The sequence below is a fragment of the Sus scrofa genome, chromosome 7 (genome assembly GCF_000003025.6).
Source record: "Sus scrofa isolate TJ Tabasco breed Duroc chromosome 7, Sscrofa11.1, whole genome shotgun sequence".
NCBI lineage: Eukaryota > Metazoa > Chordata > Mammalia > Artiodactyla > Suidae > Sus > Sus scrofa.
Genome location: NC_010449.5, coordinates 117344446 through 117356973, shown reverse-complemented (window position 1 = coordinate 117356973; position 12528 = coordinate 117344446).

Genomic DNA, 12528 nt, shown 5'->3' with positions numbered 1-12528 from the left:
CCATCTCTGAGGTTTTAAGCCAAAACTTCAGATAAGGAGAACAATGGTGACCACTGTCTCCAAGGCAACAAGAAGCGTGGGTGGACGGCATTGTCTGGAAAAAGTAGAAAAGCTGCTTTCTGCTGCAGGGGAAGTGTCTTTCAGGAAGCTGACTTATTCCAAGGTTCCAAAGAGGTCTGCCTTACAACCGAGCTTTCCGATGTTGGAAACACTAGACAGACAGAGTCGGTTTCCTAAATTAGAATGTCTAAGGGCTTTTAAGAAGCTTTATCTTGAAGTCAGTATCCTCTGTTTCCTTTTCAGAATCTCTCCATGAGAAATTCTTTTTGTGAAACCTGGAGGAAAACAAAAGTGCGGGGGGAGAATAGAACATGGAGATTCAAGAGGCAAAATGATTCAGGGTTCTTCCTCAACTAGAAATGCAGACTGCATCAAGTTGAGTTTCATGATCCCTTTGGTAAACTTCAAAAGGAGATGATATTTGGAGTTCCCGTTGTGGCGCAGCGAAATGAATCCAACTAGTATCCATGAGAACGTGGGTTCGATCCCTGGCCTCCTTCAGTGGGTTAAGGATCTGGCGTTGCTGTGAGCTTCGGTGTAGGTTGCAGAGGGGGCTCGGATCTGGCGTGGCTGTGGCTGTGGTGTAGAGAGGCAGCTGTAGCTCTGATTAGACCCCTAGCCTGAGAACTTCCATATGCAGCAGGTGCAGCCCTAAAAAGACAAAGGAAAAAAAAAAAAAAAAAAAAAAAAAGGAAACGATATTCTTGGAACTACCAGGAAATCAGAAGAATCTGCCAAAGTTGCGAGCAGTGAGAGATGGGCGCCAGGCTGGATTCTCACTCCCCAGCACCCTCTTCTGAGACCTGCTGTGTGCCCAGCTGAGACTCTCAGTAATGCAACCCAAGGAGAGGCTGGCATGGACTCTTCCACCTGGAATCATAACAAGCCAGCCTTTCTTTCAGCAGCTCCAACGAGGTTCATTTCCCTGGAAACAGGAACCAGGCTGCACTGAGACTGGCCAGAGATTCAAAGAGCCTGGACCCTGGGGAGGGGCTAGAGTGGGTAAAGAGAGGGGGGTTCAGGTCTCTCGTGTCTGCAGTGGGGTGGCCTGGTGAAGGCATTCCCATAGAATATGGAGAGAATTGTGTGCATTAAAGAACTAGAGTCAGGTGAGTGGCCTAGTGAAAGCGCTGTTCTGGACCGCACCCCCCCCAAACTTTGTGGACATGATGGGTTAGAAGATGGGACTCAGAGCCAACGTGAAGCCCTGTGAGCTTTGGACGTGCTTCTGGACTTTGTGTGTGTGTGTTTTTCTCTGCCCTAATGGTAGGATGTTTAATAATGGATGCCCACTCCTCCTCCCATAGAAGAAGTTTTGGTGCTGGGGTTCTTGGTAGACTCTGAGGCAGCTGGCAGTATAACAGGAGTGGGGGCCTGTGGTTGTGGCTAGGACATTGGAGGTTTTATCTCAAAGCTGCTCCGAGAGGGGTGGAGGAATGGCTTAGGGGGAGGGGAATCCAGAGCCAGGTTGGCAATAGGCCAAAAGCCACGGGCACACCTGTAGACTCACATAGGAAAAGGCAGAGCGAGAATAACTAGGAAGGCAGAAACATTTAACAGGTCCAAAATTGGGTTGGGGACCATTCTTTGTCCTTTCTGGAAGCTTCGTACATTTGAAGAGGGGAGTGGGCTGAAGATGGCTCCCCCAGACTTACAACCCTGGGTACACCCCTCTTCCCAGCCCTGCATTCAGTGATGGCATGTGGGTGCTTGAAAGTGGCTGTGATGGGAATATATATACCACGGCAATCAGCAATCCCTACAAATCAGACCCCCCCCCCTTTTTTTTCCCCACAGAGATGATGGTAAGCAGTTATCAGCACATCACTGGCAACAGGTAAGGGTAGTGGGAAGCCGTGTAGGAAAAGGGAGACCCCTGAGCCCACTGAAAACAAACCATACCCCTGGCCTGAAATAGAGATCCTTGTTTGTAAACACAGAACTGCATCATGGGGAGAGTTTGGGCTTACGAGTCAGACAGGGCTGCCTGGGGTTGGACCAGGCCCTGCTTCCTATCGGCTTACATCCTTGGGTTCCTTGAACTTCATTTTCATTTGTATGAAGAGGGGATGGAAGAGGTCCTGCTGCCACGTGGTGGGTGAAGAATCTGACTTCAGCAGCTTGGGTGGCCGCCAAGGCTCGGGTTCTACGCCCAGCCTGACACAGTAGGTTAAAAGGATCTGGCCTTACTGCAGCTGTGGCTCAGATTCAATCCCTGGCCCTGGCCTGGGACCTTCCATATGCCGCAGGTGCTGTCATAAACTTGAAAGAAAAAACGGGGGGATGCCAATGGTACCTGTCTCTCGAGGGGGTGGATCTGAAAGCAGCTCCATCTCTGCTTGCCCATTTCGTCCCCCTCTAACCTCAAGCAGCTAATCATAGGAGTGAGATCCCCAGGCAGTTTAACCTAACACCTAACTCGTGCTCTCCCAGATGCCTTGCCAACCTGTTGGTCCTTTTCCTGGATAAAAAGAAATAAGAATGAAGAATGGTGGGGGGTGAGGCCTTTCCCCAGCAACATACTGGTGAGCTTAGAAATAGACTCTCCAGCTCCATTGAGCCTTCCAATGACTGCAGGCCCGGCTAAGGGTTGGACGGCCGCTTCATGAGTCACCCCAAGCCAGAACCACCTGGCTAGGCCTTTTGCAAATTTTGATGTTCAGAAATTGTGTGAGACAATAGATATTATGTGTTTATTTATTTGTTTATTGGCCATGCCCGTGGTACGTGGAAGGTCCCGGGCCAAGGATTGAACCAGACTCACTGCACTGATGATGCCGGATCCTTAACCAGCGGAGCCACATGGGAACTTCAGTACGTTATTTTAAACTGCTCAGTGTGGGGGTAATTTGTTATCCAGTGACAGGTAACTAACACAGATGAGGCTAAAAACTTGTGACTCTGAGTTCCCATCGTGGCTCAGTGGAAGTGAATCCAACTAGGAACCATGAGGTTGAGGCTTCGATCCCCGGCCTCGCTCAGCAGGTCAAGGATCCGGCATTGCTGTGAGCTGTGGTGTAGACCAGTGGCTATAGCTCTGATTTGCCCCCTAACCTGGGAACCTCCATATGCTGCAGGTGCAGCCCTAAAAGGACAAAAAGACAAAAAAAAAAAAAAAAAAAAAAAAAAAAAAAAAAAAGACTTGTGACTAGAAAACTACTATGTAATTTTACAGATAGGGAAACATAAGTTGAAATATAGCTATACAGAGTTCTACTGTGGCTCGACGGTTAAGGATCTGGCGTTGTCAATGTGGCAGGTTCAATCCCCAGACAGGGAACTTTTTTGGCCCTTACAGCTAAAAAAAAAAAAAAAAAAAAAAAAAAAAAAAAAAAAAAAAAAAAGGAGAAGAAAAATAGATACACAACCGTAGAATGCTAGAGAGAGAGAAAGTCTTAGAAATTATCTATTCAATGGCCTCATTAAAAAGGAGGCATAAAAAGAATATTTGTTATTAAATAGACTTAAAAATCAAAAACTCTGCACCGTAATGCCATTCCCCCTTCATGTCCATCATCTGCAGTTCTCCAGCCCCTTCTACTCTGGCTTAAGCTGAATGAGTATGATCTTATTGATTATCCTAATCTATGTGCAATTTGTGGCCAGTTTCTTAAAAGTTGACATGGTTTCACGTACGTGTTTTCATCTTTCTACGTAGACACCACACTGATCATTTAAAATGGGTAGTATTCCAATTCATTTGTCTGCTACCTTGTTGACTGTTAATATAAAACATTCTTTTCTTTTGGTCAATTTTTAAATTTAATATAGCATGTATAGCAGATGATTCTCCACACAGGATCTTAAATAAAAGGTTTTATGGGAGTTCCCATTGTGGCTCAGTGGGTTAAGAACCCGCCTAGTATCCATGAGGATGTGGGTTTGATCCCTGGCCTGGCTCAGTGGGTTAAGGATCCGGTGTTGCTGCAAGATGCAGTGTAGATCACAGATGCTTCTCAAATCTGGCGTTGCTGGCCCCTGGCCTATACCACAGCCACAGCAACACCAGATCAGAGCCCCTTCTGCGACCTACACCAGAGCTCACTGCAACACCGGATCCTTAACCCACTGAGCAGGGCCAGGGATTGAACCTGCAACCTCATGGTTCCTAGTCAGTTTCATTTCGGCTGCGCCACGACGGGAACTCCTCAAAAATTGGCTTGTTTTTAATTAAATCCATTGACTCTTTGTGTTTGCAACTTTATACAGGTGCAAACTCTATTCTGTTTCTCTCCGAGTGTTCAACTTGAAATTAAAGTGTTTCTAAACTTTTGCGTTAAAAAATGTGTAGTAGTCCGTGGGACCAGTGGGTCATACTTCCTAGGTCTTTTAGTAAATATTTTGGTTGTGTATTATAAATAACATTTTGAGAAATACCTTTGTACACGATCTTCCCATTTCCCTCAGTCATTTCCGGTGCATAGACTCTTAGGACAGTCATAATAAGAAGGATGTGTTTTTGGCGCTTTGTCTGCAGAGAAGGAGGAGCCAGAGAGGTGCCTTAATTTTGCCCACCCCCCACTCTGACATGCGCGGACATCCAGGTGGGCTCTTCCTTCCAGGGTCTGACTGTCTGACTTGCCATCGTCTGATGGCCTCTAAGAAAAACTCACCTGACAGCAAAGGCAGAGGCTGAGCCAGAGAAATAACAGCCACTATTTTTTGACAAGTTCCTGTGTCCTAGGATGCTACCATCCTGACTTCTTATCCATGCAATAGATCTAATAGGTATTTTGCGTGTGCCTATGATACACACAAGTGATATGTACAATTTCTTTTTTAAACCTTAAGACATAATGCTCATCGTTAAATTTAGCATATGGTTTTTCACGTTTTGCGAAATGTAAAATACAATTCTAAGCCTGTGGAAAGAGTGCAGAAACATCTTGACAGCACCCTTTGATAGATGCTGAAAGCATTTCATAGATGGAGATAGTAAAGCCACACAACAGCTAAGTGATGAAATCAGTGATTCAAAACCACATCTGCTGGACTCCAGTGTTCTTTTCCCTACGTTGTCTTGAAATCAACTTCAATTGCTCACTGGTGTTCTATTTTGCGACTGCAATGACCCCCAGCCCTCTTCAGTTGATAGGACTGTACCTAGCAGGGCCCTGTGGGGCTCCTGGACAGACAAGCCTTTTTGCATCTTCCAGTTTTTGATTTTGGGGAATAAGATTTAGCTTCCCTGACCTTCCCTGAGGTCCAAAGGGCAGGTTCAAACAGTTGCTCATCAGGGAAGGGAAGGGATGCAGAGACCAGGGAGGAGCCCTCAAGAGACAGCAGGGCAGCCTTGGGGTAGGGTCCTAGTTCCTCTTCGAGGAATATGGATAACAATGTCTTTGAGACCTTCTGCAACAAAACGGAAGATGTTAACTACTTGATGGAGCATTCTTCATTCCAGAAAGAAGGAGGACCACCAGAACCCCTCCCCAAACTATAAAACCAACTCCTAATCTTGCCCAAATGGGGAGCAGTCTTTAAGGCATTAGCCTGCCATGGTCCCCTTTGCCTGGCAAAGCAATAGAGCTATCTTTTTCTGCTTCACCCCAACCTTTGTTTTTGCGTTTCTATTCAGCACCAGTGGACAGAGGCCGAGGTTCAGCAACAGGACCTGGGATGACTGAGGGTCAAAAACCTGTGGCCCCCCCAAGGACCGCATCATTTTCGGCATCAACAGTGATGCATGACTGCATCTATTCACCGCACACACGCATCCGCTCTGGGACTTAATCATTTCTTTCGTTTTCTCTGGCTTAAGGCAAACTCCTCAAATCAAATTTGAAGAGAAGGGCCAGGCTCAAGGACAGCCCTTGAGTTAGCTGCGGATTTCCGGCTCAGCCCCTCCCCCATACATTCCCCGTTTCTGGCTTTTTTGTCCTTCTAGCACTTTCCCCACCATCCAGCGCCCCATTTGCATGCCAGAAAGAGGTTGAAAATCACCCCTTTCCAGGTGTCTAGGAAAACCAGTTGAGAATCAATTTGTTGAAGAGCTTCCTCCTTGGAAGGGAGCTAGAGGGTGACTAATTCCACACACCCAAGCCCATTGGTGGAGACAAAGCCAGGGACACCTATCTCTGAACCCCTCCGCTGACCCCAGGAAACTTGGAGAGCAGCCCTGCCAACCTTTGAAGTGTCGTTTCCTCCAAGTTCGGGGCAGCGGGCCCACTGCCTACCTCTGGGAACTGCTGAAGAATGCCTCCCTATATGGTGGTTGTTTTTCTATGCTCCAGGCTCAGTTCCCAAAATAGGTGTTTTCCTTACTGAGGGAAGGGCGTCTTCCAGAAAGGATGAAGACATCCTGGGATGGAAATGGGGAAAAGGAAGGCAGAGTGGCAATTAGACCTTCGGGGTTGGTCATTAAGGGAGGGACGTCAAGTCTGGCGTTGTGGACTCCCAGCCGATTAATCAGAGCAGGGGAGCAGGAGGGTGGAGACCAGTTCCAAAAGAATGGCTTGAGGAGTTCCTGTTATGGCTCAGCTGGTTAAGGATCCCTCATTGCTGTGAACTGTGGTGTAGGTTGCAAACACGGTTCAGATCTGATGTGGCTGTGGCTTTGGCTGTGGCTACAGCTGTGGCCACCAGCTGCAGCTCCGATTCGACCCCTAGCCTGGAAGCTTCCATATGTAGCAGGTGCGGCCCTAAAAAAAGGAAAAAAAAAAAAAAAAAAAAAGTGGCTTGAAGTTATTGCAGTGGATTTGCTGCTCCATGAAGAGATCCTAGAATATTTCTTCTTCTTTTTTTCAATGGAGGTGAAAATATTGTAAAATTAGCCATTTTAACGTATACAATTCAGTGGCATTTAGTACATTAAATATTGTTGTGTACCCACTGTGCCTACCGAGCTCCAAAACATTTTCATCCTCCCCAAGGAAAATCCTGTATCCAGCGAGGAGCTGCCTCCGTCCCTCCCCCGCCTCCCCAGCAACCATTAACATGACTCTGTGTCTACGGATTTACCCATTCTGGACATTCTGTATAAATGGAATTACATACTATGTGACATTCGGTGTTTGACTTTTTTCACCTAGCCTATTTGTAAGCAGTTTTTGGCAGGAAAGAACTCTCTGTAGGAGGCCCCCTTATGTCTTACCAGTAACCTTAAACCGGGCACCCCTGTAACCCAGCAGAGCCCTGGGCACACAAGCCTTTCTGTGTCCTCCATTTCTTATTTTTAGGGAGTTAGCTTCAATCTCCAAGATCTTTTCTGAGTTCCAAAGGGCAGTTTCTCGTGGTGGGGGGAGCTGGGGGACGCAGAGACCAGGGGGGAGCAATCAAGAGCCGATAGTGCAGCCTTGGGGCAGGGGCCTGTCCCTCTTTAAGGAATATACAGAGCGACACCTTTGGGTTCTTTGGCAGGAGCTAAGGCCCCCACGTGGGTGGAGGATGGTAATTTCAAGCTGAACACAAGAGTCCAGCTACTTCACCACCGATCAATCAGAAGAAAGTCACACAGCTTGCAGCCCTTACCCCAGATGTTTCCTTTAAAAACTCCTCCCCTCAGACCACCAGGGAGTCACCTGTTCTCCTTCCTCGGCCCAGCGGTAAACATTTCTTTGCTCCCAACTCTGACATCAGCATTTAGTTGGCCACACTGTGCATCAGGCGTGCCAATTAGCATTTGGTAATTAAAAGAGAGAGATTTGGTGGAGATTCCAGAAGTTCTTTGAAGAGAGGAAGTGATTCACATTGGAGTGAGTTTCCAGGACTTAAATAGTGAGGTCTGTGGTTCTGGAAGATTCCAAATGGAAATTAGAAGATGTCTACAAAAGGGATGCTGTAGAAGAGATTCCTGACATGCAAGTGATTTCGGGAAACTTCTTGAAGGCTGACAATTCTGCAACTTTTAGTTGGAGGAGGACAGGCTTACAGTTCCTTCTCGGAAACACTTTGTGACAGAATGGGCCATAGACCGTTGGTCTTTGTCCCTGACTCCTGACACCACGCCTCTAAAACCTTTAGAATCTCCTGAGAGTAGGTGTGTCTTTGCTATCCATAACCTCACCAGACTTTATGCTAATGAGATGACCCTTGGTGGGCCCTTTGCGGCTTCAGGATGGGGCTGGTTGCCAGAGCAACTAACCAGGTAATTAGAGGGTTGGAGCTTTCCGCCTCCCCCTTGGACCTCCTGGTAGGTGAGTGCCTAGAAACTGAATTCAGTCACCAATGGCCACTGATTTTATCAATCCCGCCTACACAATGGAGTGCCCATAAAACCTTTAAATGATGGGAGCTTCTGAGTTGGGGAGCCCATCCCCAGGCTGGGAGAGTAGTGCACCCCAAACTCCATGGGGACAGAAACTCCTGAGCTGGGCATCCTTTCAGACCTTGATCTACATACAGCATGTGGCAGTTCATGTATGTCCTTTACTAAACAAGTAATAGCAGAAAGTTTCCTGAAGTTTCATGAGCTGTTTTAGCAAACCATCAAAAAGGGGAGGGGAGGTTGAGGCAACCCCCTTCAGCTTTGTAGCCAAGATGGACAGAAGTATAATAGGTAGCTTGGGACTGGCATCTGAAGTGAGGGCAGTCTTGTGGGACCAAGCCCTTCAACCTGTGTATCTGAGGGTGATTCTGAATCATTGGTGTTGATAGGGATGGAGTAAGATCATTACATAGGTAGCTGCAGAGGTCCCAGGAGGAGACTCTAGACAGAGAGGGAAACCTGGGGGAATTTGGGAGACCACGGTACGTTCATAATCACTCAAGAAAGCCCCCAGAATGTCTTGGTGCAAAGCAGGTTTGCTTAACTGTGAAAGCATAAATAAAAGCATGAGATATGCCTCAGGTCATTGCACAAAAGATAAAAAGGCACGTGCATTCAAGTTCACCAAGGCAATGCTCCTTAGGACCAAGGAGAGGAATTTAAGGGAAAGATGACATTCCAGAGGAGGAGACCCTTGTTCCTTCTATGGGAACCTGAGATGATTTGACGTGTCTTGGCAGATGTTACCACCCTTCTGCTGACTTGCATAAGCACCACAGCAGCCCCCGTTAGTTCTCTTAGGGTCCAATGCTCTCTTACCCAATACAGTGAGGAGCTGGTGATGTATGTCTGACATCTACTCAAAGAGTGAGGAAGAAGGCAGTCTTTTCCCCTCCCCTCTCTCCTTGAATTATAAAACGGTAGCCCGCCTAAACCTCAGGGCAGAGCCTCCTCGCCTGCCTGTTCCTATCTCTGACAAGCATCCTATCTTAATAAATCTGTTTCTTGCCTATCACTTTTTCTCTCACTGAATTCCTTCTGCGCTGAGACGCAAAAAAACTTGAGCCTCGGAGTTCCCATCGTGGCTCAGTGGTTAACGAAATTGACTAGCATCCATGAGGATGCAGGTTCAATCCCTGGCCTCGCTCAGTGGGTTAAGGATCCAGCATTGCCATGAGCTGTGATGTAGGTCCCAGACGTGGCTCAGATCCCGCGTTGCTATGGCTGTGGCGTAGGCCAGGGGCTACAGCTCCGATTCCACCCCTAGCCTGGGAACCTCCATATGCCACGGGTGCAGCCCTAAAAGACAAACAAACAAACAAACAAACAAAAAAAGACAAAAACAAAACAAAACTTGAGCCTCAGTAAGTCCAGATGCCAGGTAAGTCATTGTAATTAAAAAACTGGGGGTTCAGGTCCCAGTCTGGGTTTAGTCTGGATTCAAGTCAGAGGTGTTTTCAGTGTCAGAGGGGAACTGAAGTGTTGGACAGCCAGTTGGTCTCTGGAGAGGTGGAGAATGGGCTGATGGGGGCAAGAAAAAGGATACATTTTTGGCCAGAAATGTTGGAAATGGATACAGGTCACCCATGGATCAAATTATTCCAGAACTCAACACTCTCCAGATTTTTAGAAAGAAAACATCTTGCACGTGACACATTATGTAACATCTTTAGGGACGCTTCAGAAATACCATAAAATGAAAATGATCAAAAGTATGGTGATGACAAATAAACCACAAAGAGATTCATGGCAAGCTTTGTTGGGGAAGGAGCTCAGACTGGTCAGATTGTCCCACCAAATAGGGGTCATCTTTTTTTTTTTTTTTCTTTTTACTGCTGCACCTGTGGCATATGGAAGTTCCAGGGCCAGGGGCTGAATGGGAGCTGCAGCTGCTGGCCCACACCACAGCCATGGTGACACCAGATCCAAGCCATGTCTTCAACTTAATGCCAAAGTTTGCAATAATGTCACATCCTTAACCCACTGAGCGAGGCCAGGAATCAAACCCTCGACCTTACGAACACTGCATCAGGTTCTAGCCCACAGAACTACAAAGGGAACACCTGGACATCTTTTGGCATTCAGAGCTTTCGGACCTTGGTGTTGCAAATAATGGACTGTGGATGTGCACCTGCTCTTGGAACATTTCATTGACGTGAAAACCAAAACGAAAGTGCCAAACAATGTTTAAATGGAGGCACCAGAGATATTCCTAAATTTCATGACTTGAAGAGAGAAACCAGGACTTGTGCAAATATTTAGACCTGATAGAAGGACCACACGCTCCACTGTGTATTTGATGCTCATGACAACCTATGAGGGTGACCCATCATCATCCTCCTTAGCAGATGAGGAAACTGAGGCCAGCATCACATAGTTAGTCAATGTTGGTGCCCACGTGGGAATCCAAATGCCTGGTCTCAAAAACTCCCAGATGGTGCCCTGTGAATGCATTTCAGGCAGTGTTGCTATTCAGCCAGACTTCCGGGTACAGCTGTGTTGAATGTTGAACTTGTTCCTTCTGAGGTAATGATTAACAAAGACCCTAAGCATCCCAATGCCTCCTGCCTTATCCTGCTGCCCAAGTTCCTCCCCTGGAATCCTCCAAACTTCGACAGTGCAGCAACTGAGGGGCAGACATTGGCTGGAGCAGGGGGCCTCCTGCATCCTGCTCCAGCACTAGAGGCCAGAGGCTGTGCCCCATTGTCACTTCAGATTCGGCTATCACACCTGTTAGAGGAGGGCTAAGATCCTGATTAACCCAACCCTCCTGGGGCCAGAGCCCCTGAGCGTATCGCCTTCTGCCAAGAACCATGCTCCGTTCTCCTGAAAGGTTGGGAAACTCTGCACAATGCCCATTTGTAGAGTCCTCCCTTGTCTGAACATCTCAACCACCTGGAGCTCTTGCTAGGAACACAGAGTCCGGGGTCCACCCTGACCTACTGCAGAAGAGCAATTTCCAGGCAGGGGCCCAGGATGGTGCGTTTGTAATAGGGCAAGACCTTTGTGTTCTAGTTCAAGTTAATCACTAAAGGGGTGATTCCTATAACCTTAAAATATGCATAATGGCACATCTGGAAATCCCACCTCTCAGGTAGTGAACATTAAGCTAAAATTCCTTTGTTGAACTCACAGGAAACATCCTGAGCAGGCCCACCTGGGAATGACTGCAGGAAGAAGAAATGAACACGTCCCCTCTGGAGACTGATGGGAACCAGGAAGTGTTTGGCTTTGCTCCCTCCCCTTTGAGTATAAGAGGAGCCCGAATTCTAACTCAGGCAAGAGAGTGCTTTGGGACCTGAGCCCACCGTCTTCTCAGTCTGTTGACTTTCTGAATAAAGTCATCTTCCTTGCCCCAATAACTCATCTCTTAATTAATTGCCTGTAGTGCAGTGAGCAGTACCAGTTTGGGCTTGGTCACATGGTGTGCACAAGCTCTCTAGGCGAGTCCCATGATTGGGAAAGTCTGTATCATTCCATTGATTTTGGTAAGAAGGATTGGCTCATTTATTTTGGCGGTACAACAGTAAATGACTCTCTAATTCTCACATACAAGCAACTTCATAGACAAAAAAGCTCCTGGCTCCAACGGTTTCCGCTTCTTTATAGCCACTTCCTCCCCTTATGGATATATATGTGTGTACAGTTCCAGACTTCCGGTCCTGCCCCACTTCCTGCATTTGCCTTGCTGCTCAGTCTCCATTGGATGGCTGCAGAGTATTCAGTGGAATTCAATTGAACTGGTCAATTCAATTTCTAATTGCTCTGCCTTTCCCCATCTCAGTGCTGGGATCTCAGAAACAGTGGGCTCCCGTGTTGGCATTCAACCCCAGATGTCTAATTGTTGAGCTCGGTCCTAAACTGGCTTGTTTTGGCAACGATCTAATAATGTTTCTCAACATGGGAAGTTTTTCTGTGTGTTTTCTTGCCTGAATCTTGAGATTGCGACTCAGGAACGAGTTGCATGGTTACAGAGAGAAGGCCTTTTTCCCTTTCCTCTCCCCTGACACTGATTATGGCCACTCGCAAACACTGCATCCATGGACACATGCTCATGTATCCCAAACAGCTCTCGGTAAACAGACTGCTTGATAATTTGATGTTCCTCTTTTTCTAAAGGATGAGGAAATGTGGGGCCAAATGGAATATTTGGGGGGGAAATTTTTAGCCTCTGATGTTGACAAAGGAAGTGAAATTCTTTTCTGCTTAGGTCTCAGGAAATAATCAGTCACATCTGAAATCATTTCAGAAATATTTACTGT